The 5,928-nt window shown below is 43.0% G+C and overlaps 1 non-coding gene across 1 annotated transcript; it reads right to left on the bottom strand.

The window, feature by feature from the left end:
• Positions 1-2,386: 2,386 nt before the first annotated feature.
• Trnat-ugu (transfer RNA threonine (anticodon UGU)) lies at positions 2,387-2,461 on the bottom strand. Its single transcript has one exon. It is a non-coding gene; the product is annotated as a tRNA-Thr (tRNA).
• Positions 2,462-5,928: the final 3,467 nt, after the last annotated feature.

Below are 5,928 nucleotides of genomic sequence, written 5' to 3'. Positions count from 1 at the left end.
GCTCAAATCTTCGAAATTTCGAAGCTCGTTTCAAAGCAGTAAAGTCAAAATGGTTGTTGCTGTAAATCTGCTACGAACAGAAGTCTTCTCCCTATTGTTTCTCTGAGCGTTGTAATACAGAAGTGTATACTATAGCGTCCTGCTAGAGTGTGTGACATGCTGCACTTTCCCTATTATAGACCTCTGCCTGAGCAGCCTCTGCTCAGTGTGGCTTAGTAACTTAAAAGTCAAACTAGCGCAATACTCTTAGCAACCATACCTGGGTTAGATGCTTACACTTTCAAGTCCATTGAAGGAGACGCGCTTGGTAACAGAAGCTGAGAAGAACGCTAGTTGCGGACCGAGGGCAGCCGTGAATAAGAAGCTAGCAGCTGTCTGTTTCGTATGCGGCACCGCCAGCCGAGCACCACAGAAAATTTATCCGGTGAGAGTCATAAAAAGAAAACAGAAAACACTTTAGCTTTCCAGTCCACCACGACAGAGTGATTTGAATATTATCATGCATGGTAGTGGCCAAACGAACTCTGGCTAACATCACTTAGCTTGCCAAGCCTTATTTACTCCTTGAGAGTCGTGCAAGTGCGGTCTGGTTCTAGTTGTGTTCGTGCAAGTGCGGCCTAGCGCTGGATGTGTTTTCAGTTGTAATGATCGTAGCTCCACTGTCAGAGTGTTAATGACATTGTCAATCACTCTGAGGGCTTTAAGGAATGTTTTTATACACTGAAAAACCAAAGAAACTGGTACACCTAACTAAAATCTTGTAGGACCCCCACGAGCAATTAGAAGTGCCACGAGTGGCATGGATTCGACTAATGTCTGAGATAGTGCTGAAAGGGACTGACACCATGAATCATGAATCCTGCAGGGCTGTCCATAAATCCGTAAGAATACGGGTGGGTGGGGGGGGAGCTCTTCTGAACAGTATGTTGCAAGGCATTCCAGATAAGCTCATGTCTGGGGAGTTTGGTGGCCAGCGGAAGTGTTTAAACTCAGAAAAGTGTTCCTGGAGCCACTCTGCAATAATTCTAGGGGGCCTTTTGTCACCTTGTCCAGCTGGAATTGCCCAAGTCCATCGGAAGCTGCGCGGGGTAGCCACGCGGTCTTGGGCGCCTTACCACGGTTCGAGCGACTCTCCCCGTAGGAGGTCCGAGCCATCCCTTGGGCGTGGCTGTGTGTGTTGTCCTTGGCGTAAGTTAGTTTAAAGTAGATTAAGTACTGTGTAAGCCTAGAAACCGCGACCTCAGCAGTTTGGTCTCGTAGGAACCTAGCACAAACTACCTACCGTCGGAAGGCACAGTGGACATTAATGGACGCAGGTGATCAGACAGGATGCCGACGTACGTATCACCTGTCAGAGTAGTATCTAGATGTATCAGGCGTCCCATATCATTCCAAATGCACACGCCCCACAGCATTACATAGCCTCCAACAGCTTGCAGGGTCCATGGATTCATGAGGTTGTTTCCATACCTGTACACGTCCCTCCGCTAGATACAATTTGAAACGAGACTCGTCCGACCAGGCAACATGTTTCTAGTCATCACCAGACCAGTGTCGGTGTTGACGGGTCGAGGCGAGGAGTTTAGCATTATGTCGTACGATCATCAAGGGTACACGAGTGGGCCTTCGGCTCCGATAGCCCATATCGATCACGTTTCGTTAAATGATTTGCACATGGACACTTATTGATAGCGCAGCTCTGAAATCTGCAGCAACTGGCAGAAGGGTTTTACTTCTGTCATTTTGAATAATTCTCTTCAGTCGTCGTTGGTCCCGTTCTTGCAGTATCTTTTTCCGGTCTCAGCGATGTCGGAGATTTGATGGTTCGCCTGATCCCTGATATCAACGGTACACTTGTGAAACGATCGTACGGGAAAATCTCCACTTCATCGCTACCTCGGAGATGCTGTGTCCCATCGCTCGTACACCGATTATAACACAGCGTTCAAACTCACATAAACCTTGATAACCTGGCATAGTAACCGATCTAACAACTGCTCCATACACTTGTTGTCTTACATAGGCGTTGCCGGCCGCAGCGCCGTATTCGACCCGTTTACATATCTCTTTATTTGAATACGCATGCCTGTACCAGTTTCTTAGGCGCTTCAGTGGATATGTATGTGTATCCGCGTACATACACAGTCGGTTATGTATTATTCTATTTCTGTTTTGGTACTGGCATAAACTGCGGCTTGTTGTTTTCACACGTTAATAGTTCTTTTATTTAATATCATCAGATTGTCATAAATATTTATTCAGAAGTATGAAAGTTTTTATTGTTTTTATTTTTACATGCTTTATGTGTAACATACAATTATCTAAATGGACACCCTAGCTGCAAACAGGGGGTGATGTACTTCATTGGGGACAAGTTGAAAATGTGTGCCCTGACCGGGACTTGAACCCGGGATCTTCTGCTTACATGGCAGACGCTCTATCCATCTGAGCCACCGCGGGCCCAGAGGATAGTGCGTCTGCAGGGACTCATCCCTTGCACGCTCCCCGAGAGATCCACATTCCCAACATGTCCACACCACTACATTCGTAGTGCGCCTAATAGATGTTTGCCCATAATACTCATTACTCGTGGCAGATTAATCTACCAAGTCCCGTACGAGTTCGGGCACAGCGTGTGCGTTCGCACAAGAAGGTCAATGGCCGGGAAGCCATATTTTAACTATATATGACGGTAGTATCTGTTCCCGAAAGAACAGTTACCGTGGATGACCAAGCAGCTTTGCTAAAAATGAAATGATAATTAAATGGACACCCTAGCTGCAAACAGGCGTTGATGTACTTCATTGGGGACATGTTGAAAATGTGTATGATGGGCAAACATCTATTAGGCGCACTACGAATGTAGTGGTGTGGACATGTTGGGAATGTGGATCTCACGGGGAGCGTGCAAGGGATGAGTCCCTGCAGACGCACTATCCTCTGTGCCCGTGGTGGCTCAGATGGATAGAGCGTCTGCTATGTAAGCAGGAGATCCCGGGTTCTAGTCCCGGTCGGGGCACACATTTTCAACATGTCCCCAACGAAGCACATCAACGCCTGTTTGCAGGTAGGGTGTCCATTTAATTATCATTTCATTTCTAGCAAAGCTGCATGGTCATCCACGGTAACTGTTCTTTCGGGAACAGATACTACCGTCATATATAGATACAATTATCTGTTTTCATACGTTTATTATTACGTTTACGCCATTTCAATGTTTGATGACAGTTTTTAGAATGACTTAAGACGTCCACAAACTCTATTAATTAATGCTTGCATAAGGGCCAGAGGAGTGCCAACGCTTCATAGATTCTTTTTCTTGAAGAAACCACACAATTTTTTTAAAAATTTTAGTCATTTGTTTGCCTGTACATGTGCGTCATATGTATCGATTTCCGTGTCGTTCTTATAATTCCTTCGTGGTGCGTATTTTTGTCTTGTAGTGTATGTACCAATTGAAATCACATGTCTGGTGAAGAAATTTAACTTAGTCTCATGTAAACGTTCGGAAAATTGCTTACTGTTGTTTTTTTTATTGACACGATTTTATTCAGGTGCTTTCTTGCCTGTTTTTCTGTCCGCTTGAAATTTTGCAGTTAATTTTAAACTGACCCGCCGATGAGATAGAGACTTGAAACATCCGCCGTAGATCAGATATAGGTGACAATGTAGTGCTGACTCTGTTTCTTGTCTGGTGTGTGGCGGGTGTTCTTTGTTTGACTGTTTCTCCGCTCGGTACAAATTTTACAAGCGATTTTAAACTAACTTCTCGGTGAGCTAGAGCGTCTAACCTTTCAAGTAACTCGAAACCCGATGACATTGCCATATTAATTCGTTTTATTTTGTCTGGCGTTTAGCGGAGGGTCTTTGCATGTTACAGCTATTCCCCTTTTTCCTGTTACAGTCGCGAATATTTCGAGGTAGGAACAATTGCTGAAACGCCACCGAGTTTAATCTCTCTAAATTTACCATCACGATCTTTTCGCGAGATATACGTGGGAGGAAGCAATATAGTGGTTGCCTCAGATGAAGAGAAACTGAAATAAACGTGAAATTTATAATTTGTAATACAACGCTTTGAAACGAACGAAAAAGAAGGAACTAATTTCAACTAACTGCATACACATAGCACTGAACATCTGGAACTGTAAATTCTTAACATCAGTGGAACTACTTGTAAGATTTAAAAAGAGTGATGTGGGGGGCCATGGAAAAGATAATGATACGGAATGTAGAGAGTAGCTGTTTTTGAACAAAATCACATAATAGTTCTTATCATTTGCAATGCAGTAACACTGTTACTGATTAGGTGAACTATTCATTATCAGTTATCTATAGCATGCTCCTCACGTTTTTCGTTTTAAATTTTTCAAGTATTATCAGAGCCATTGAAGACTCACAATCACGAATTTTCAGGAGTTTCTGTGTGGGGTTAGGAAGTTGTATGGGGCTGGGAGACACTATTTCATACCTTTTCGTCCGTTTTACAAACTTTTCATATTAAAAAGCTTTTTTACTTAAGTAATTATTACTATTCGTTCTGCTTAAATGACGTAACAGAGTTGCAAATATAGTTCTGTTTTGTCTGTATCTAATACACTGTGCGGCTAAATAAAAGATAAGGACAAATGGTTCAAATGGTTCTGAGCACTATGGGACTAAGGTCATCAGTCCCCTAGAACTTAGAACTACTTAAACCTAACTAACCTAAGGACATCATACACATCCATGTCCGAGGCAGGATTCGAACCTGCGACCGTAGCACTCACGCGGTTCCGGACTGAAACGCCTAGAACCGCATGGTCACCACGGCCGGCCAGAAGATAAGGACAGTTCGTCCCAACCACTACCAGTCCAGATGCCGCAACATTCTTACAATATGTACCAAATTCTCACTTTCCCTACAGGTTTTGCTCTCTGCAGCTCTTAATTCGTGTCCTATTAGCCTGTCCCTTCTTCTAGTCTGTGTTTATCCACAGATTACATTGCTCATCGGTTCTCAGAATCTCATTACTTATTGTCAGTCCACTTAATTTTCAGAACGCGTCTCTATTATCACTTACCATGGTCACTTAACCATAATGTGAAGTATTTGGTAGTGTGCCTAGATATATTGCATAGTTATTGTAAGACTTTAATTGGATTATGTCCTTTTCGTATACAGTACAAAGTTGCCACTGTAATCCGGATAATGTTACTGAGTTGTGGCATTTTTCTTGCCACTGGATACGTGTTCGGGACTTGAGAACGCATAATTACAACATTTCTGTAAACCACATCAGGAGAATTCAAGCATGGTTAGTTCAGCCAATCCATGGCTGGTATTCTCACACATCCTGGTCTAACCAAGATAGTGCTCCACCGCTGACTGATGTCGATGGGATATAAAACTTTAATACTTCTTTTTCCGAAACGTTAAACCCACGATCATGGTCAGATTGCGTGCTTAACTTCAGTACCGTAATGCACGGGCACTCACGACACCATTTGTTATCAGCAAAACAAACACCAGCCACGCAACTCAAAGTGCCGTACAAGCGCTTTCTCATAATTAAATTTCCCATGCATTACGGAATCCATCCGCAATGCTTATCGTTTGTCAGTATAAGCATAAAAGAATTATTCATTTGAACTTGTGACATATTTATTTGTTTATTTCTTCAGCCTGATCTGATTATGTCCATCAAGTCATTTCTTACATCGGGCCAGGATTTCACATATACAGTACCTTTGTTGTATGACTGTTTCCTAACATATAATAATTTTAATATGAGAAACAGTATTAGAATGATTGAGTGTCTGAAGTGGCAATGTGAGTAAATAATACTGAATGCAAACTTTCTGACAGATTAAAACTGTGTGCCGGACCGAGACTCGAACTCCTGCAGGAGAGCTTCTGTAAAGTTTGGAAGGTAGGAGACGAGGTAG

This window comes from Schistocerca serialis, chromosome 2 (genome assembly GCF_023864345.2).
Source record: "Schistocerca serialis cubense isolate TAMUIC-IGC-003099 chromosome 2, iqSchSeri2.2, whole genome shotgun sequence".
NCBI lineage: Eukaryota > Metazoa > Arthropoda > Insecta > Orthoptera > Acrididae > Schistocerca > Schistocerca serialis.
Note: the sequence above shows the minus strand (reverse complement) of the source record. Positions and strands in the feature narration are given on the sequence as shown.